The 22,504-nt window shown below is 47.2% G+C and overlaps 1 long non-coding RNA gene and 1 pseudogene across 2 annotated transcripts; both read left to right on the top strand.

The window, feature by feature from the left end:
• Positions 1-321: 321 nt before the first annotated feature.
• Positions 322-9,774, top strand: LOC132591566 (uncharacterized; annotated as a pseudogene). Its single transcript, XR_015948505.1, has 2 exons — positions 322-395; positions 7,950-9,774. The product of XR_015948505.1 is annotated as an uncharacterized LOC132591566 (transcript).
• A 9,995-nt stretch (positions 9,775-19,769) lies between these two features.
• On the top strand, positions 19,770-20,186 carry LOC132591571 (uncharacterized). The gene is made up of 2 exons (XR_015948521.1): positions 19,770-19,905; positions 20,064-20,186. It is a non-coding gene; the product is annotated as an uncharacterized LOC132591571 (long non-coding RNA).
• Positions 20,187-22,504: the final 2,318 nt, after the last annotated feature.

Genomic DNA, 22,504 nt, shown 5'->3' with positions numbered 1-22,504 from the left:
GGAGAGGGATCCCGCAGGGGTTTGGGAAAAGGTCAACAACTCTGGGAAATGGGGGGGGGCGCCAGAGGGATCTTTGGCTTTGCACCACGGCGCTTCATATGCTTAAGATTGCCCTGGTTTTTTTGGGGGGGTCTCTTTCCCTGCCGTCTCCGGAGATCGAACCTGGGACCGTCTCAGGATAGAAACACAATAACGGACCTTGTTTGAAAGGAGGAGAATTTGTGTGTTCTGGGAGGGAGGCGTCGCTCATTCCTATCCATTGGGTCAGTGAGCTCTGCTTCCTAGAGAGGCAGGAAGGTTTGGAGTGGGGAGGGGAGAGCCAAGGTTGGAGGGGGAGGGGCCTCCATCCACATTCCCGGACGAGGAGCAGGTCCGCAGAGGAGGAAGAAAAAGAGGTGCAAAAATATATCTATATATTGTGGGAGGGGGGAGAGAAGGATGCGCTTTTTCTCCCCCTGAATCTGCAAACAGGGCAGCTGGGAAGGGAGGGCAGGGTTTGGGGCGAGGTGGGGGGATGAAAGGAAAGTAGGGGAATGCTCCTCCTCCCCCTTCTTTCTGTGCGGAGGCGTGCCTTGATGGGTCTCCTTTGTGTCGAGAATCAAAGAGAGGGAAGGAGTCCGTGGAAGGGTTAAAGGAGGCAAGAGAGGCCTGGATAGAGACCCCCCCCCCGTCTCCCTCCCCTTCCTCATCTGGCGAGGCCCCTCCGGATGGAGAGGTGGGAGCTCTTGGGAGGAATATGCCAAGAAGGGTGAGCCGTCCAGGGGGGCCTCTGGGCAAAGGGGACCCTCAGGGGCGGAGGGAGGAGGGCAGAGGAAGTTAGGGGGTTGAGGGAGGGAGGGAGGGAAGCATCCCTGGGAGAGGAATCGAAGCCATCTTGGAGAAAGAGAGACTTGGGGGCTGCCTGCCTTGACTTCTTCCTCCTGCCCAGGAATCTGCCATGACTTCAAGTCGACCAGGGAGAGATCTCTGAACAAGAGGCCTGATCCACCCACCCTCTCCTCCCTTGAAGCTCAGTCCTTGCCCTGCCATAAGTCCCAGATCAGCAGCTTCATGGGGCGCTGGGGGCTGTTATAGCGAGTTCAACCATTAGGGGAAAGAGGAAAGGGAGGAAGCCCACTTTATTTCTGCCCTTGTCAACTACAGCCTCTCTCATATGGCTGTGTTTCTGTGAAGAAACATCGAAAGGGTTCCTACCCAGAGATAAGTGTGCCCAACTCTTCTCCATTCCACCAGGTTTCCATTATTGCTACTATTTCAGATCTCTTAAATCTGTGGGATTTAAGGGATTGGGAATATTGTTATAGAAATGGGTGGGGTTCCCCCCCAGGCTGTGTGATTATTACAATTGTTATTTTTATTTATTTACTGAATCTGTTAGTTGCTTTCTCTTGCCCAGGACAGCCCAAAGTGACTTACAACCAGGTGTTGTTGTGTTGTTGTTGTTGTTGTGTTCCATGGTTACACTCCAAGGTCTTCTTTGTTATGTTTCCTGTATTTTGGAGTGCAGAGAGAAGGCTGTTCTCTGGGCCTGCACCACTGTGAGGGAAACTGAGGCAGCCCCCTCAGGCAGCAGATGCAGAGAGGGGCAAGGAGGGGACAGAGCTGAGTCCCATTTGGCCTGCCCTGATTTATGTTGGCATAACACCACAGGCATTTGGGCTGGCGTGCCCCTCACCTCTGTTCTCCAGTGTAGCCAACTGGAACACGATCCAGGCTCTCGGAACCTGGACACGTTATCTGCAGAATTCATCCAGCGTTAGCGTGGTTGGCAGCAGATAAGACACAGAGAGAAATTCTTGCATATTTACAAGCAGTTTATTCTAGAAGCATATCAGAGCATATGCAGATACGTCTTCCTCCTTCAGCATAGCAAAGTAAAGTGAATACAATACAATAGCACAACAAACGGAATTAGCAGGAAAATCATTGCCTGGCATGTAGGACGCTTGAACCAGTCCCTTCCTGATACACTCTCTTGCACGGTGTACCTTTATCTGCAAGAACCTGGACCTTTGCTTGCAACTTTCTGAAGCTAGCAAATCAAAACATGAAATGTTGTCCTGATACACCTGTACTGGACAAGTCACCTTGACTTTGACATCCTGAAACAGTTGCATCAACCACTCGCAATCTGTGAGCGAGAATGAGAGAGTGTTGAGTTCCGCTGCATAGGAACTCAGACTCACTATTGTTTGCTCCCTGCACATCCAATCAACCAGACAGTGGTTGTACATGTAGCAAACGCCAGAAGAGCTTGTGCCACCTGTGACATCATTTCCGAAATTTGCATCTGCAAAGATCTCAAGACCTCCAATCTTCTGACTCGTGAACCTGAGTCTGTAGTACGTAGTGCCTCGAAGATAGCGACCTATGCGCTGCAGAGCTTGCCAATCCTGAACAGTAGGATTGTTAGCATGCCTGCCAAGCAAATCACAGCTTGCAGCAATGTCAGGTCTTGAACATTTTGCAATGAAGCACAGCTTGCCTAGAACACATCTATACAAAGTAGTGTCAGAAAATGCTTCTGTGTTATCATCTCTCTGATAACCTGGCACCATAGGTGTGTCTATAGGATTTGCATTACCCAAATCCATCCTGTTCAATACCTCTGTAATTTCCTGGGTCTGGTGCACCAGAAAATTACCTTCTTTGTCTTTCTCAACTTCCAGAGAAAGATAGTTGGAAACCTCACTAAGATCCTCCATGGTGAAGTGTTCCTGCAACTGAGCAAGTGTACGCTGGTACAAATCCTTGTGTTTCCAGAAGATAAGCAAATCACTATTAAAACAAAAACAATACAGTTTGTGCTCCCCCCCCCTTCCTTGACAGAGAAAGCAACATCTCTGTTAGTGTTTTGTCCCAACACCTGGCACTCTGCTTGAGACCAAACAGGGATTTCTTCAGCTTGCAGACCATCCCCTGTGGTACCTGCACTCCTGCAGATGGGAGTAAAAACAGCTCCTCCTGCAAAATCCCAATCAAAACATTAGCATCCAAAACAAAATGTGATACGTGCATTTTCTCCTCTGAAGCAATCTTGAACAAAAGCCTTAAGCTCTCATACTTTACATTGGGTGCAATAGTCTCAATGTTGTCTTCACCTGGAACCTGTGAAAAACCTGTTGCGACCAGTTTGGCTCTGTACCTCAAAATCTTGCCATGTTGGTCAGTTTCGGCCTTAAAGACCCACCTGCTGTCTACCAGCTTCATTCCTGGGACTTTTGGCACTAGTTCCCAGGTCTGATTCCTGCCTAAGGAATCAATTTCTGCTTTCATGGCAGCTAGCCATGGCTGAGCATCTTTAGAGGTCAACTCCTTAACCTCCTTGAAGCTTGCAGGTTCAAAAACCTTTTCTGAGCTACCAAGAACAGCAACAGTAGTCTTAGCAAACTCATCAGCAAATCTCTCAGGCTGTTTGCCTGTTGTGGCCTCTTCAGATCTGTGAACACTACGCTGATCTTCCACACTCATCTCCTCTTTCTCTAGAGAAAAATGGTCAATGGTGAGCAGTGATTCTCCCAATTCAGTGTCAGACTCAACTGCAGGTCTGAGTGAGGTTTCAACACCTTTGTAGCTTGCTGTATCACTTACAACAGCAGCACCACTTCTTCCTCCCACTGAATTAGAACCATCTTGATCCTCATCTGCTGCCTGTGCTGCTTCATCCTCATTTGGAGGTACCTGGAACTTTGAACCATCACCGTCTAGGTGAACCTGGAAAAGTCCCACATTTTCCACCCCCTTGGGATTGACATCATCATCTAGGTGAACCTGGGAAATTCCCATATTTTCCACCCCCTTGGGATTGACATCACCATCTGGGTGAACCGGGGAGATTCCCACACTTTCCATCCACTCGGGATTTGCATCGTGCAACAAGGGTGCAAATCCTTGCTGCAAAGAGTTCCCAGAGTTCCCAGCTCCCTGACACAAACCACCCTCCCAAGGACTTTTGGGATGTGAGAGATCCTTTTGAATTCGCTTCTCATCCAGGAAAGCATCTAGCTTCTGAGAAGTGAATTCTCCACTGGGATTTGAGCATCTCACTCCAATGGGATTGGAACATACACTCTTGGTGTTCCTTGCCTCATTCACTGAGAGAGTCAGTTGACCGTCTTGGTCATCTGCTGCCTCATTCACTGAAAGTGTCATTTGACCAGCTAGGTCAGCATGAATCACTTCACAGGGTGTGGAAGTCTGTTTGCTGGACAGCTTCCCATTTTCAGCAATTACCTCATTGTGCTCTTCACAAGAATCACAGGGTTTAATCTCCAAACCCTGAACCACTTCAGGCAACTTAGACACCTCTTGCAATCCCAGGTGACCATTGGTGTGATGAAGTTCGTGGACACCATCTGCAAGAAGAAGCTTGTCAGTGTTAGCATCACAAGCAACTTCATCAGATACATTTTCATCCACATCAACATTTACATCGTCAGCATCAAAATCAAAAGGCATCACATATTGATTATTAACTCTTTTAGCATGCAGAAAATCCTCATCGTCTTTCCTGATGAGACAGCTTCTATTTCTGAAAGAAATTCCATACCCTCCTTCAGACAACTGCGAAATGGAAAGCAAATTAACTTTCGCCTTTCGCACAAACAAAACATCACATAACAATAAGTTCAGCGATGCAATGTGAACATGTCCAGTTCCTTGAACTTCAAAAAGTTCTCCACCTGTCTTCACCAGACCGTCCTGTGAAGCAAAGGAAAATAAACAAACTTCTGTCACTGCAAATGTGCCTCTGAACTGTAGAGTTAACCACAAACTGGCCTCGGAGTTTTGGAGAAAAATCACCCCCCTTCTCCGTCCTTTCGGTGTTGTCTTTTTGCACTGTGGGCTCCTCACTCCCCTTCTGCTTCTCTGACTCAGCTGCAGGCTTGTGATTTTCCACCTCTGGAGAAACTGTTTTTGCAAGCATCACATTTTGCTGCTCTGTGGGCTCCTGGTCTTTGTGATTACCAGCTGGCACAGTTATGGGCTGCTGTCCGCCCCCCTTCTGCTGGGCTTCGTCATCTGGGACTGTTGTGGGTTGGTCCTCGCTGCCCCCCTTCTGTGACGCAGCTGCAGACTTGTGTTTACGTCTGGCATTCCGGGAAGACTTAGAAGACTGAACTTCATTCCCACGGGACGCCTGGGACTTCTTAGCATTAGCTTCAAATCTCCCCCTGTTGACCGCACGGGTGTGTGGGATGACGTCATCTCCCCCTGTGGTGTGCAACCTGCACCCCCAGCCATTTCCATTGAAGCATTCTTTGCTTGCTGCACCTCTTATGCAAGTGGTGCCCGCAGCTTCTGCATTCCAGCAATCAGCCCCTCTCTGGAGAAACGGAGAGCTAGAGCTGCCAACCTCACTGTTGCCGCTTTCCCATTTATGGGCTAGCTTCAATGAATCCCATTGCGCTGTGCGCTGTTGCACTCAGCAACATGAATCAATTCAGAAGGACTTAAACTTAAAAGAAGCAATCTTCTGGCAAAAGAATCATTTGACACCCAGCTGTTAGGCTTGGGGTCTGGGGGATGGGCCCTCTCCCCTTCAGCGGTGACGGTGTACAAGACTCCTGCTTGTCGCAACCTCTTCTCTGTACACTTCGCCCATTCTCTGTAATTCCCTTCCCTAAGGAAGATTACGTCTTCAGAGCTTTGCAAAGTCTCCATTTTCCCTGCTCTAACTGACTTGGGGAAAATGCTGTTTGCAGCTCTTCTCACTGTCCTCACAGTCATTAATCACTGTGACAGTTTTACTGCCAGCCATAAAACTTCCTCGGCTGCATAGATCAAAGTCTCTGCTTGTAAAAAGCCTTTCGCTTTTACATACCTTTGCACTTCTCTCGGTCCGACGTTTTCCAGCATTCTTTAGCTGCATTCGGATCACGCTGCTCTGCTGCCTGGGTCAGAACACCAGCCGGTTCTGCTACCCCCTGGCCGATTTGCCATTCCACTGGGCCCATAACCCGATTGTTGTCATAACACCACAGGCATCTGGGCTGGCGTGCCCCTCACCTCTGTTCTCCAGTGTAGCCAACTGGAACCCGACCCAGGCTCTTGGAACTTGGACACGTTATCTGCAGAGTTCATACAGCGTTAGCGTGGTTGGCAGCAGATAAGACACAGAGAGAAATTCTTGCATATTTACAAGCAGTTTATTCTAGAAGCATATCAGAGCATATACAGATACGTCTTCCTCCTTCAGCATAGCGAAGTAAAGTGAATACAATACAATAGCACAACAAACGGAAATATACATCATGTGACACACTCAACATCCTCTTCCAAGCCTGTTCCTTTTTAAGGTGGAACAGAATCTACTATCAAATCCTAACAATTTAACCCTCTATCTTCTCATCCAGTGGAAGGTGCTGTCCCATTGCCAGTGTCCTAGACAAAGTGCAGCAGCCTCGGGAAGTAAATGGTGCTGGATTTTTTGGGAATGTGTGCAGTTGGACTGTATCAGGAAGATCTTGGAGATCATGGAAGAAGGAGGAAATGAAATACAGATATTCAGCATTTTCAGAAGAGGGGGAAGAAGGGGAAAGTGTATCCAACTAGATAAGACTCCCATCATCCCTGGCCATGGGTCATCCTTGCTTTGGTAGATGGTACTTTGTGTCCAAAATGGGACTTGGGTGGTGCTGTGGTTTAAACCACTGAGCCCTAGGGCTTGCTTATCAGATGGTTGGCGGTTCGAATCCCTGTGATGGGCTGAGCTCCCGTTGCACGGTCACTGCTCCTCCCAACCTAGCAGTTCAAAAGAACATTAAAGCACAAGTAGATAAATAGGTACCACTCCGGCAGGAAGGTAAACGGCATTTCTGTGCGCTGCTCTGGTTTGCCAGAAGTGGCTTAGTCATGCTGGCCATATGACCTGGAAGCTGTACGCCAGCTCCCTTGGCCAGTAAAGCAAGATGAGCTCTGCAACCCCAGTGTTGTCCGTGACTGGACCTAATGGTTAGGGGTCCCTTTACCTTTACTTTGTGTCTAACCACAACTGGAGGTTCAGAGATGCCTCACCTCAGCATAGAAGGTTCCTCTAGGGCAGCAAATCTTGGTTCCCCAGATGTTCTTGTACTGCAACTTCCATAAACACTGATCACTGGCCCTGATGGCTAGGAATGATGGGAATTGTAGTCCCACAACATCTGGGGACCCAAGGTAGAGAAAGGCTGCTCTAGGGCTCTGTTATTTGGGAGTTGGTGAAACTGGATCTTAAGGGTCCTTGAGAAATTTCCCAGGGATTATGATTGGTATCTAGACCAATCTATGGTCGTCAACAGGTTTGACACACCTATCAGCCAATCACCTATTCCCACCACGCTTCTGAGTAATACCCCTCCCCACCCTCCCACTATATGTAAGGGTCTGGTGACTTTTGTTTCAGTGTATCTGAAGAAGTGTGCATGCACATGGAAGCTCATACCAATGACAAACTTAGCTGGTCTCTAAGGAGATGAGCGCCGCAACCCCAGAGACTGGCACGACTGCACCTAATGGTCAGAGGTCCCCTTTACCTTTTAAGGAGCTACTGGAAGGAATTTTTCTATTTTATTTTTATTTTTATCTAGACCCTAACACTATAAATCCAATGTGCCCACACTGGCAGGTGTGGAAGATGATTGTGCAGAGGATGAATAACTTCATGATGAACTTAGGACCCTGATGAATAGTGGGCAGGTTCATGGACTTAGAGCAGCTCCCTTTCCTGTGAGAAACCACTTTTTATAAAAAGTAAACCCCGCAATTCAACCGCATTCTAAGATAATGCTGCTTCATTAACGTTTCCTAAGGGTTTGGAAAGGCTGGTGATGCAATCCCATTATTTAACATTATTTCATTTGCCTTTCCTAAAATGTTGGAACATATGGAGGATATGAGATAATGTATAAGATGTTTAAAAAGAGCAGGCGCTAATTGATGTGTGTAAAATTCCTTTATTCTCTTCCTAGAAAACAAATAGGATTTTCTATCCCCCCACCTTGGTCGAAAAAAGACAGTGGAGAAGGCAGTCAAAATTCTGGTGGGCCATGTCCAATGGAAATAACGAAGAAACCATTTAAATACATGGAGTGTGAAAAGAGAGAGGATAAACAATTTGAAAACATGGAGTGTGGAAAGAGCTTCACTGACAGTGGAAAACTTAGAATTCATCAACGGACTAACACGGGGGAGAAACCATTTAAATGTATGGAGTGTGGACAGAGCTTCAGTCAGAGTGGAGGCCTTAGAAAACATCAACGGAGTCACACGGGGGAGAAACCATTTAAATGTATGGAGTGTAGAAAGAGCTTCAGTCAGAGTGGACACCTTAGAATACATCAACGGAGCCACACGGGGGAGAAACCATTTAAATGTATGGAGTGTGGAAAGAGCTTCAGTCGGAGTGGAGCACTTAGAATTCATCAACGGATTCACACGGGGGAGAAACCATTTAAATGTATGGAGTGTGGAAAGAGCTTCAGTCAGAGTGGAGAGCTTAGAACTCATCAACGGATTCACACAGGGGAGAAACCATTTAAATGCATGGAGTGTGGAAAGAGCTTCACTGAGAGTGGAACACTTAGAAAACATCAACGGAGTCACACAGGGGAGAAACCATTTGAATGCATGGAGTGTGGAAAGAGCTTCACTGACAGTGGAAGCCTTAGAATACATCAACGGAGTCACACGGGGGAGAAACCATATAAATGTATGGAGTGCGGAAAGAGCTTCAGTCAGAGTGGAAGCCTTAGAATACATCAACGGAGTCACACGGGGGAGAAACCATTTAAATGTATGGAGTGCGGAAAGAGCTTCAGTCAGAGTGGAGACCTTAGAATACATCAACGGAGTCACACGGGGGAGAAACCATTTAAATGTATAGAGTGTGGAAAGAGCTTCAGTAAGAGTGGAGACCTTAGAAAACATCAATGGTCTCACACACAGGAGAAACCATTTAAATGTATGGAGTGTGGGAAGGGCTTCAGTGAGAGTGGACCACTTAGAAAACATCAACGGTCTCACACGGGGGAGAATCCATTTAAATGTATGGAGTGTGGAAAGAGCTTCAGTGAGAGTGGACAACTTAGAATACATCAACGGAGTCACATGGGGGAGAAACCATTTGAATGCATGGAGTGTGGAAAGAGCTTCATTCAGAGTTCAGACCTTAGAAACCATCAACGGACTCACACAGGAGAGAGACCATTTAAATGTATGGAGTGTGGAAAGAGCTTCAGTCAGAGTGGAGACGTTGGGAAACATCAACGGATTCACACAGGAGAGAAACCATTTAAATGTGTGGAGTGTGGAAAGAGCTTCAGTGAGAGTGGAACACTTAGAATTCATCAACGGAGTCACACGGGGGAGAAACCATTTGAATGCATGGAGTGTGGAAAGAGCTTCATTCAGAGTTCAGACCTTAGAAACCATCAACGGACTCACACAGGAGAGAGACCATTTAAATGTATGGAGTGTGGAAAGAGCTTCAGTCAGAGTGGAGACGTTGGGAAACATCAACGGATTCACACAGGAGAGAAACCATTTAAATGTGTGGAGTGTGGAAAGAGCTTCAGTCAGAGTGGAAACCTTAGAAAACATCAACGGACTCACATGGGGAGAAACTATATAAGTGCCAGGGAAGTGGACTGTGGTTCAGTTAAAGTTGAAGTCGAAGTCTTACAAACCATCAAAAGACTCTGAGGGGTAAAAGCTGTAAGAGTGGAAACTGTACAAGCCATGAATTAACTAAAAAATGAGAAATGGTTTAAATAGAAGGAGTGTTGATTCTGCTTTGGTTATTATGGAACACTTTAAAGTGTAGAGCCTCTTTCTCTCCAAGTTGACACTTTATTTCACTTCAATAACAGGAAATCAATCTTAAATGCATGCAGCATATTTGAGCTTCTGTTGTTTGTATGTAACATTGTCTAGACATGTTTTTAAAGTAATGACGGTAACATTTCACAATAGTAAGCATAATATAATATTTAATGTACTGTTAGATAGGGAGGGGAGTGTGTGAGTCTGTAGTGTTGTTCTGAAATGTTTGTATCTGGGAATGGAGAGTTGCACAAAGTGGAGCTGAGATTGGTGGTGTTGCTTTGGAAGCAGAGTTAGATTAATATTATAGGAACAGCAACATAACTCCCACTGTTATAATTGCAATAATCAATGAATCCATGAAGACACAGAAAGACGGTAAGCGCATTATTATATACCCAAGGTAATCTTGAAACCCTCATCTATTCTTTTGATTTATAGATATATTGTAGTCGTGTCCGACTCTTCGTGACCCCATGGACCATAGCACGCCAGGCACTCCTGTCTTCCACTGCCTCCCGCAGTTTGGTCAAACTCATGTTCGTAGCTTCGAGAACACTGTCCAACCATCTCATCCTCTGTCGTCCCCTTCTCCTTGTGTCCTCAATCTTCCCCAACATCAGGGTCTTTTCCAGGGAGTCTTCTCTTCTCATGAGGTGGCCAAAGTATTGGAGCCTCAGCTTCACGATCTGTCCTTCCAGTGAGCACTCAGGGCTGATTTCCTTCAGAATGGATAGATTTGATCTTCTTGCAGTCCATGGGACTCTCAAGAGTTTCCTCAAGCACCATAATTCGGCAATCAGCCTTCTTTATGCTCCAGCTCTCACTTCCATACATCATTACTGGGAAAACCATGGCTTTAACTATACGGACCTTTGTAGGCAAGGTGATGTCTCTGCTTTTTAAGATGCTGTCTAGGTTTGTCATTGCTTTTCTCCCAAGAAGCAGGCGTCTTTTAATTTCATGACTGCTGTCACCATCTGCAGGGATCAAGAAAGTAAAATCTCACTGCCTCCATTTCTTCCCCTTCTATTTGCCAGGAGGTGATGGGACCAGTGGCCATGATCTGGGTTTTTTTGATGTTGAGCTTCAGACCATATTTTGCGCACTCCTCTTTCACCCTCATTAAAAGCTTCTTTAATTCCTCCTCACTTTCTGCCATCAAGGTTGTGTCATCTGCATATCTGAGGTTGTTGATATTTCTTCCGGCAATCTTAATTCCGGCTTGGGAATCATTCAGTCCAGCCTTTCGCATGATGAATTCTGCATATAAGTTAAATAAGCATGGAGACAATATACAACCTTGTCTTTCTGCTTTCCCAATTTTGAACCAATCAGTTGTTCCATATCCAGTTTTAACTGTAGCTTCTTGTCCCACATAGAGATTTCTCAGGCGACAGATGAGGTGATCAGGCACTCCCATTCCTTTAAGAACTTGCCATAGTTTGCTGTGGTCGACACAGTCAAAGGCTTTTGCATAATCAATGAAGTAGTAGTAGACGTTTTTCTGGAACTCTCTAGCTTTCTCCATAATCCAGCGCATGTTTGCTATTTGGTCTCTGGTTCCTCTGCCCCTTCGAAATCCAGCTTGCACTTCTGGGAGTTCTCGGTCCACATACTGCCTAAGCATGCCTTGTAGAATTTTAAGCATAACCTTGCTAGCGTGTGAAATGAGCGCAATTGTGCAGTAGTTGGAGCATTCTTTGGCACTGCCCTTCTTTGGGATTGGGATGTAGACTGTAATTCTCCAATCCTCTGGCCATTGCTGAGTTTTCCAAACTTGCTGGCATATTGGGTGTAGCACCTTAACAGCATCATCTTTTAAAATTTTAAACAGTTCAGCTGGAATATCATCACTTCCACTGGCCTTGTTATTAGCAGTGCTTTCTAAGGCCCATTTGACTTCACTCTCCAGGATGTCTGGCTCAAGGTCAGCAACCACACTTCCTGGGGTGTACGAGACCTCCATGTCTTTCTGGTATAATTCCTCTCTGTATTCTTGCCACCTCTTCTTGATGTCTTCTGCTTCTGTTAGGTCCTTACCACTTTTGTCCTTTATTACGGTAATCTTTGTCTGAAATGTTCCTTTCATATCTCCAATTTTCTTGAACAGATCTCTGGTTTTCCCCATTCTGTTGTTTTCCTCTATTTCTTTGTATTGCTCGTTTAAGAAGGCCCTCTTGTCTCTCCTTGCTATTTTTTTGAAATCTGCATTCAGTTTCCTGTATCTTTCACTATCTCCCTCGCATTTTGCTTGCCTCCTCTCCCACGCTATTTGTAAGGCCTCATTGGACAGCCATTTTGCTTTCTTGCATTTCCTTTTCCTTGGGATGGTTTTCATTGGCCTCCTGTATAATGTTACGAGCCTCCATCCATAGTTCTTCAGGCACTCTGTCCACCAAATCTAAATCCTTAAGCCTCTTCCTCACTTCCACTGTGTATTCATAAGGGATTTGATTTAGATTGTATCTTACTGGCCCAGTGGTTTTTCCTACTTTCTTCAGTTTAAGCTGGAATTTTGCTATAAGAAGCTGATGATCTGAGCCACAGTCAGCTCCAGGTCTTGTTTTTGCTGACTGTATAGAGCTTCTCCATCTTTGGCTGCAGAGGATATAATCAATCTGATTTTGATGCTGCCCATTTGGTGATATCCATGTGTAGAGTAGTCTCTTGTGTTGTTGGAAAAGAGTGTTTGTGATGACCAGCTTGTTCTCTTGACAGACCTCTATTAGCCTTTGCCCTGCTTCCTTTTGAACTCCAAGGCCAAACTTGCCAGTTGTTCCTTTTATCTCTTGATTCCCTACTTTAGCATTCCAATCCCCTGTAATGAGAAGAACATCCTTCTTTGGTGTCATTTCTAGAAGCTGTTGTAAGTCTTCATAGAACTGGTCAATTTCAGTTTCTTAAGCACCAGTAGTTGGTGCATAAACTTGGATTACTGTGATGTTAAAAGGTCTGCCTTGGATTCGTATCGAGATCATTCTGTCATTTTTGAGATTGCATCCCAGAACAGCTTTTGCCACTCTTTTGTTGACTATAAGGGCCACTCCATTTCTTCTACGGGATTCTTGCCTACAGTAGTAGATATGATAGTCACCCGAACTAAATTCGGCCATTCCCTTCCATTTTAGTTCACTGATGCCCAGGATGTCAATATTTATTCTTGCCATCTCATTTTTGACCACATCCAGCTTACATTCATGGTTCTTACATTCCAGGTTCCTATGCAATATTTTTCTTTACAGCATTGGACTTTCCTTTCGCTTCCAGGCATATCCGCAACTGAGCAACCTTTTGGCTTTGGCCCAGCCGCTTCATCAGCTCTGAATCTACTTGTACTTGTCCTCCGCTCTTCCTCAGTAGCATGTTGGACGCCTTCCGACCTGAGGGGCTCATCTTCCAGCGTCATAACTTTTATATGCCTGTTGTCTTTGTCCATGGAGTTTTCTTGGCAGGGATACTGGAGTGGCTTGCCAGTTCCTTCTCCAGGTGGATCACGTTTAGTCAAAACTCTCCACTATGACCTGCCCATCTTGGGTGGCCCTGCACGGCATAGCTCATAGCTTCTCTGAGTTATTCAAGCCCCTTCGCCACGACAAGGCATTGATCCATGAAGGGGATATTGTGTTTTATATATATATATATATATATATATATATATATATATATATATATATAGTGTTTATAGATACAGTGGTGTCTCGACTTACGAAGGTAATCCGTTCCGACGGCACCTTCGCAAGTCGGAAAATTTGTAAGTCGAAGCCCCCATAGGAATGCATTGGGGGGGAGAGACTGAAACATTCGTAAGTCGAAGAAACTGCATCTAAAATTTTGTAAATCGAGGAAAACCCATCTAAAGCCGCCCGCAGTTTCCCTTCGGATGTCAATGAATTTGTTAGTGCGTGGCCATTTTTTTCCTTCGGATGTCGAAAATTTCGTAAGTTGAGTCATTCGTAAGTCAAGGTACCACTGTATATATATTTGGTGGCAGGAGAAATTAAAGGGCTATTTAGTGGTGTAACCAGGAAAGGCTCTGTTCCTAGCTGCACATCTTGCATGAGGAGGGAAGGGGGCACAGGGAAGAAGGGGCCGTACCAGAGCATCTCAAAGCAATGTGCTGGGGCGGGGGGGCACAGTGACACAAGTGTGTGTAGAATGCTATCCCCAAAATGACACAGGGGAGACACAAAATGGATGAGTATAATATGGAAGGAGGTCCCAAACCAAGAGTGCTTAGGGTCAATTCCTTCCATATCCACTAGCTGCCCCAAGGCAGGAGCCACCTCTGGCCACTTAGGGTGGAAAGCCTCCCTCCACCTTTGAAACTGGACATGCTCCTAGGGCAGTGATGGCGAACCTTTTAGAGACTGAGTACCCAAACTGCAACGCAAAACCCACTTGTTTATCACAAAGTGCCAGCACATTTCTTCTTTGGACTACTGCTGTAATAAATAATCCTTCATAAAAAGTTACTGCATTGCATTCTTCATTAAATTATCTTTCCATTGATATGTAATATTATGGTATAACCCAATGCTTTTTTGCTTTAAAAACTTTTTTAGGGGGTACATTTATTTTGACTCAAGAATATCCCCACTGGGGGAGGGGATAAATACAGTTCAAATTGGGGGGAAATAAATAAAGAACCATTTAAATACACAGAGTGTGAAAAGAGAGAGGATAAACAATTTGAAAGAATGGAGTGTGGAAAGAGCTTCACTGACAGTGGAAAACTTAAAATTCATCAACGGGCTCACAATAAATTGGGGGAAAATAAATAAAGAACCTCTCCAAGTTGACACTTTCTTTCACATCAATAAGAGGAAATCAATCTTAAATGCATGCAGCGTATTTGAGCTTTGTTCTTTGTATGTAACATTGTCTAGACATGTTTTTAAAGTAATGACGGTAACATTTCACAATAGTAAGCATAATATAATATTTAATGTACTTTTAGATAGGGAGGCGGAGTGTGTGAGTCTGGAGTGTTGCTTCTGAATGAGGATGGACTGAGAGTGAGCTGGTTTTGGTGTTTGGTGGAGGGAGTTGGAAATGTTTGTATCTGGGAATGGGAAGTTTCACAAAGTGGTGCTGAGAATGCTGGTGTTGCTCTAGAAGCAAAGTTAGATTGATAGTATAGGAACAGCAACATTACTCCTACTGTTATAAGTGCAATAATGGAACCATGAAGGCACAGAAAGATTGTAAGCATCTACTTATATGCCCACAGTAATCTTGAAAGCCTCATCTATTCTTTTGATTTATAGATAGATTTTGTATGGATACATTTGGTGGCAGGAGAAATAAAAGGGCTATTTAGTGGTGTAACCAGGAAAGGCTCTGTTCCTAGCTGCATGTCTTGCATGAGGAGGGAAGGGGGCACAGGGAAGAAGGGGCCGTACCAGAGCATCTCAAAGCAATGTGTGGGGAGGGGGGGGAACAGTGACACAAGTGTGTGTAGAATGCTATCCCCAAAATGACACAGGGGAGAAACAAAATGGATGAATATAATGTGGAAGGAGGTTCAGGCAGGTCCCAAAGCGAGAGTGCTAAGGGTCAATTTCCTCCATATCCACCAGCTGCCCCAAGGCAGGAGCCACCTCTGGGCACTTAGGGTGGGAAGCCTCCCTCCACGTTTGAAACTGGACATGCTCCTAGGGCAGTGGTGGGAAACCTTTTAGAGACTGAGTACCCAAACTGCAACGCAAAACCCACTTGTTTATCACAAAGTGCCAGCACGACAATTCTACCTGTATATCTATTTCCCCCCTGTTTGTTTCACATTTCTTCTTTATGTACTGTTGTAATAAAAAATCTATATACCAGTAAATTAAAATGTCAATGTTTGCGTGCATCCACTTTTCTCCGAAACAGCTTGACCGACTGCGTTGAAATTTGGAGACAACGTTCCATACCAATAAGGGAGTGTTTGCATGAACTTAGATTATATAGATCTCACACCTGTCACAGGTAAAAACATGATTTTGTGTAAAAAAACACAGCACCCTCCAGTGGACGTCAAACAAACAGATATTGCTATCCTTTGGTATAGCAATAGCGCCATCTGTTGGACGTCAAAGGGAAACATCCTATAGAACCCCAGGGACGCCTCGCAGAACCGGGGGGGGGGGGAATAAGAATATAAAACGTTTCCACATTCCCGCCCCCTCCTCCACCTCCTACCGGTACCTCTCCATCGAGGTCTCTCCAGATCCATAGCTGCCGGGGGGAGGGGGGGGAGAGGTAGACCGGCAGCCTCACCGCTTCTCACCTCGCAGCATCCGCAGCTGCCACCACCACCGCAGGGGACACGACGGGCCATGAAGCAGCCGCCTCCACCACCACAAGAGGCAGGCCGGACCTCGCTTCTCCTCACCCCCACTGCCGGACGGAGAGGGAGGCCAGCAGGCAGGCTGGGCCTCGCCGCTCCTGTACTCACACGCCAATGGCGCAAGAAGCAGGCCAGGCCTCGCCTATCCTCCCCACCCACCGCCACCATCTCCACCTCCGCCGCCGCTGTGCCCCCTCCTGAGCAGACGGCAGGAAAGAGGAAGACTCCAACACTCACCCACATCCTCAGAGGGCCCCACCCACACCTGCTCTGACTGACACAGGGGACCCACCCCAACATGACCTACAGGTAGCCCACCAACCCCCTCACCCATTGGGATCCACCGGGGAACCCACACACAGCCTCCCCAAACTGGATACGGTATGTGTGGGGGGGGACAGAGAGGGGACGGGGGAAGGGTCTCATCTTTTATGGACTCAGCTAGTACATTCTTCATTAAATTATCTTTCCATTGATATGTAATGATATGGTATTTTAAAAAACGTTTAGGGGGTACTCTCATTTTGACTGAAAAATATCACCACTGGGGGAGGGGATGAATACAGTTCAAATTGGGAAAAATAAACACAGTGGTACCTCAGTTTTCGAACAGCTTAGTTCTCAAACTACTTGGAACCTAAATAAAATTTCCTTCCAGTAACACTGTAGAGACCAACTAAGTTTGTCATTGGTATGAGCTTTCGTATTTATGCACACTTCTTCAGATACACTGAAACAGAAGTCCCCAGACCCTTATATATAGTGAGAGGGTGGAGCTGGGGTATTACTCAGAAGGGTGGTGGGAATGGGTGATTGGCCGATAGGTGTGGTAAACGTGTTGACTCTTAACAACGGCAATTGGTCTTGCAGGAAAAAGCAAGGGGTGAGATGGCAAAAAATAGCTTTAACGTGTAGAATGAGATAAGAATCCAATGTTTCTATTCAGACCAGGTCTCTCCATGGTTTTACGTTTGGTAATAAGTTGCAATTCGGCAACTTCTCTTTCCAGTCTATTTCTGAAATTCTTCTGTAATAAGACAGCTACTTTGAGATCTTGTATAGAATGTCCTGGGATACTGAAGTGTTCTCCTACTGGTTTCTCTGTCTTGTGATTCCTGATGTCAGGATGTTCAGTGTATCTGAAGACATGTGCATGTACACGAAAGCTCATGCCAATGACAAACTTAGTTGGTCTCTAACACAAACTTAGTTGGTCTCCCTAAGTTTGTAGGGGATGGGGGGGCACTGTGGGTTAATCCACAGAGCCTAGGGCATGCTGATCAGAAGGTCGGCAGTTCGAATCCCCATGACGGGGTGATCTCCCGTTGCTCGGTCCCAGCTCCTGCCAACCTAGCAGTTGGAAACCACATCAAAGTGCAAGTAGATAAATAGGTACCGCTCCGGCGGGAAGGTAAACGACATTTCCGTGCGCTGCTCCAGTTCACCAGAAGTGGCTTAGACATGCTGGCCACATGACCCGGAAGCTGTACACCAGCTCCCTCGGCCAGTAAAGCGAGATGAGTGCCGCAACCCCAGAGTCGGTCACGACTGGACCTAATGGTCAGGGATCCCTTTACCTTTACTGTGTGTCTACCCACAACTGGAGGGTCAGAGATGCCTCACCTCAGCATACTGACTCCCTCGGCCAGTAAAGCGAGATGAGCTCCGCAACCCCAGAGTCGTCCTAACAGTCTTTGGTCCATTTACCTACGGTGCTACTGAAAGGAATTTTTTTGTTGTTGTTTCGATTACCTCAGACCAACATGGCTACCCACCTATAACTAATACTTGGAACCTGAACACTTCAAACTCAGAAATGAGTGTTCCAGTTTTGGAACTTTTTTCGGAAGCCGAACGTCCTCTGTTCTGAGTATAACTTTTGTTTTGGGTGCCATACTTCCGTTTTCCTTGTGAGGGAAGGTGGGCTAGGCAGCAAGTGAGCAGGTACCTGCTGGCCTCCAGCGATAGGTTCCTCCACCACAACAGCAACCACCCCCTCCTCCAGCTCTGGTGGCCCCAACTCAGAGTGAGGGAAGGCTGGGCCAGGCGGCAAGTAGGAGTGGGATTGGCAAGTAGGAGTGGGATCGGGCTGCTCCTCTAGGAAGCGTTGCCGGTTGCACGGGAACAGGAGCTGGATCGGGGCTGCTCAGCTAGGGAGGTGTAGGCTCCCTCACACTATCCATTGAGGGGTTTGCGGCTGCATCAGATCCCCTGCAACCCCATGAAGGCAGCCAGGCTGAATAGTTGCTGGGGTTGGGGAAGGTGGAGGCAGCCCAGAAGCTGCATCTGAGAGCCCCTGCACCACCTGAAGGCAACCAGGCACTCCTCAGCGTGCAAGCAGGAGTGGAGGCGGGGATCTCTCTGGGTGAAGCCTCCACGTCTGAGAGATCCCCACCCTGCTCCTGAAGAAGGCTGCCTTCAGAGGTCTTCTAAAAGTTATGTAATTCTTTCTCTCTCTGACATCTGCTATTGAGAGGGGGTGTTCCACAGGGAGGGTGCCACTACTGAGAAGGCCCTCTGCCTGGTCCCCTGTAAATGTGAGGGAACTGCCAGAAGACCCTCAGAAGTGTACCTCAGTGATTATGGGATATTTTCTTTTCCTTGTGTTAGATGGATGTTGAAACAAGGTGTGATTGACAAGGCCATGTCCTGATCACAGATTTCTGCCCAACACCACTCCTCTTCTGTGACGTGATGTTTTGATGACACTGTGAGAAATGTGTTGTGGGAATTTTTAAAAACTCATGTAATCTTTGTTCTGGACATTTTCTTTTTTTGCTCTCCTTAGAGATTGAGACCTTTGTTGCAACAACTAAATGATCATGCCTTCTGGCCACACATTTGCTTCCTCATTGCTTGGCTGCGGTCTTGCGTTTTATGATCAACCCAGCTCCTGTAGGGCTAGACTCCAGCGAAGTTGGAAAGCGCTCTAGATAGCGTACCCCAAGAATTGTTCTTTCCGCCTGGATGGAGTTGGGGAGCTGTCAAAACCAAACTCCATCTTCTCCCCATAACACAGAAGTCACAGAGTCCAGTCTCCTGCTGGATGTCCCCCAATCCATAAAACAGTGTTGAGGCTGCGTCTAAGACCACACCTTTCTTTTTTGGTGGGGAGAATATAGTTGTCCCCAGGTGACTGCTCAGTGTCCCAGTAAGGGTGCTTTGGGAGGGAGGGAAGCACTCTTCTCTGGCTCCTCTCAGGCAGTAAATGTATTCGGCTGCCCCCTCCCTCAACGCTGGCTCCATTTCTGCCCTTCAAAGAGGATCTTGCAATGCAAACATTGGGAGGAGTCGTCCCCCCATCAGCCCTTCTCCCGCTCTTCTGATCCGAAGAAGAAGCAAGGGGGAGGGGATCCCTTCTCTACCTTCCTCTCACTCCCCAACCCCCCCCCATCTGCCCTGTCTGTAGATGGGAGGGGATGAGAAACACACACTTCTCTCCCTGCACAAACCTCCCAATTAAGTGGCCCCTCTCCCTCCTTCTCTCTTCCGAAAATGAGGATGGAGAGCCTTCCCAACTAACCCTGCATCTCCCTTAATAAAAACCACAACTTATTTCCTCTCTAGGAAGCATTCCTCCTCCAACAATCCCTCCTTTTCTCACCCGCTCACCCTCAGGCTGAGTGAGTGGCTGTTGAGAACATGTGAAGAGTGTTAGAGGCCAGAAGAGGAGTTCATCTCCGTGTGGACTGTGATTTGCTGAAGCTGTCGATCAATTGATGGACTAGTTGTCTAGGTGCAAGTTTCTTTAGTGTGGAGGTACATGAAAGGTGAGATTATATCGTGTGGAATTTAAGTGTTCAGGTAAAGAGGTGCTCTAACGAGTATTCTGTTGGGAAAGTTTGAGCGGGGTTTATATACTATTAGTGAGATATATGAAAGGGCACAGCTACTATTTCCCTCTCCTTTCCTGCTTCCTTTCCTGCAGCTCCAGGAAGGGAACTACCATGGCTTCTGAGAACCTCAGGAAGAGGCTTCACGAGGAATTTGCCTCGACTTCTTCCCAAGCCTCCGCGGGAGGAGAGCGATCCCCGCAGAGGCTTGGGAAAAGGTAAACAACTCTGGGAAAAGGGGGTCCTTTCCCTGCCGTCTCCGGGGATCGAACCTGGGACCTTCTCAGGAAAGAAACAGGATAACGGAGCTTGTTTGGAAGGAGGAGAATTTGTGTGTTCTGGGAGGGAGGCGTCACTCATTCCTCTCCATGGGTCAGTGAGCTCCGCTTCCTAGAGAGGCAGGAAGATTTGGAGGGGGGAGGGGAGAGCCAAGGTTGGAGAGGGAGGGGCCGCCATTCACATTCCCGGAAGAGGAGCTGGTCTGCAGAGGAGGAAGAAAAAGAGGTGCGAAATATATATATTTATTGTTATATTTTTCTCCCCCTGAATCTGCAAACAGGGCAGCTGGGAAAGGAGGGCAGGATTTGGGGCGAGGTGGGGGGATGAAAGGAAAGTAGGGGAGTGCTCCCGTTCCCCTCCTTCTGTGGATCAGGTGAGCGGGGGCGCCTCGTGTCAGTGGAGAGCGCCCAGCCCTTTATATTACAGGAAAGGAAATCGGAATAGAATAGCAAGCAAGGGAGGCGGGGAAGACTTTGCAGCGCCCCATCCGCTTGAGAGTCTAGAGATACTGCCCTGACCCCCCGGGGGGGGGCTTCTGTGGAAATGAAATGGGAGGCCTACCAAGGGCTGAGACTTGAACCGAGGCCCCAATTACGCGCCTCTCTGCGAGTTCCGTGTTCCCCCTAGCAGGAATCCGCGCAGGTGCCGAGGCGTGCCTGGATGGGTCCCCTTTGTGTCGAGAATCAGAGAATCAGTCCATGGAAGGGTTAAAGCAGGTGAGAGAGGCCTGGCTAGAGACCCCCCCCCCCGTCTCCCTTCTCTCCCCCCTCCTTGCTCATCTGGCGAGGCCACTCTGGATGGAGAGGTGGGAGCGCTTGGGCGAAATTTGGCAAGAAGGGTGAGCCGGCCAGGGAGGCCTCTGGGCAAAGGGGACCATCGGGTCTTAGGGAGGAGGAATTACAGTACACAGACTCAGGGAGGGAGGGAAGCATCCCTGGGGGAGGAATCGAAGCCATCTTGGAGAAAGAAATAGAGACTTGGGGGCTGCCTGCCTTGACTTCTTCCTGCTTCTCAGGAATCTGCCATGACTTCAAGTCGACCAGGGAGAGATCCCTGAACAGGAGGCCTGATCCACCCTCTCCTCCCTTGAAGCTCAGTCCTTGCCCTGCCATAAATCCCAGATCAGCTGCTGCATCGGGCGCTGGGGGCTGTTAGAGGGAGTCCTACCATTTGGGAGAAAGAGGAAAGGGAGGAAGCCCACTTTATTATTTCCACCCTTTGAGGCTTCTGTCTTGTCACCTACAGTCTCACCCACATGCCTGTGTTTCTGTGGAGAAACATCCAAAGGGTCCCTACCCAGAGATAAGTGTGCCCAACTCCTTCTCTCCATTCCACCATGTTTCCATTATTGCCACTATTTCAGATCTCTTAAATCTGTGCGATTTAAGGGATTGGGAAGATTGTTATGGAAATGCGTGGGGTTCCTCCCCCTCCCCGCCTGAGTAATTATTACTATGTTTGTTATTTTTATTTATTTATTGAATCTGTTAGTCGCTTTCTCTTGCCCAGGGCAGCCCAAAGTGAATTACAACCAGTTGTTGTTGTTATGTTCCATGGTTACACTCCAATGTCTTCTTTGTTATGTTTCCTGTATTTTGGAGGGCAGAGAGAAGGTTGTTCTCAGGGCCTGCGCCACCGTGAGGGAGACTGAGGCAGCCCCCTCAGGCAGCAGATGCAGAGAGGGGCAAGGAGGGGACAGAGCTGAGTCCCATTTGGCCTGCTCTTATTAAACCCTCTAGCCCAGGGGTCAGCAAACCTTTTCAGCAGGGGACCGGTCCACTGTCCCTCAGACCTTGTGGGGGGCCGGACTATATTTTGAAGAAAAAAAATGAACAAATTCCTTTGCCCCACAAATATCCCAGAGATGCATTTTAAATAAAAGGGCACTCATGTAAAAAAAATGCTGATTCCCGGACCATCCGCGGGCCGGATTTAGAAGGCGATTGGGCCGGATCCGGTCCCCGGACCTTAGTTTGCCTACCCATGCTCTAGCCTCTCATCCAGTGGAAGGTGCTGTCCCATTGTCAGTGTTCTAGACAAACTGCAGCAGCCTCAGGAAGTAAATGGTGCTGGATGATTTGGGAATGTGTGCAGTTGGACTATATCAGGAAGATCTTGGATATCATGGAAGAAGGAGGAACTGAAATACAGATATTCAGCATTTTCAGAAGAGGGGGAAGAAGGGGGAAGTGTGTCCAACTAGATAAGACTCCCACCATCCCTGGCCATGTGCCATCCTTGCTTTGGCAGATGGTAC

Source organism: Zootoca vivipara, chromosome 2, assembly GCF_965207765.1.
Source record: "Zootoca vivipara chromosome 2, rZooViv2.hap1.1, whole genome shotgun sequence".
Lineage (NCBI taxonomy): Eukaryota > Metazoa > Chordata > Lepidosauria > Squamata > Lacertidae > Zootoca > Zootoca vivipara.
This window is presented reverse-complemented; position numbering and strand designations above follow the sequence as displayed.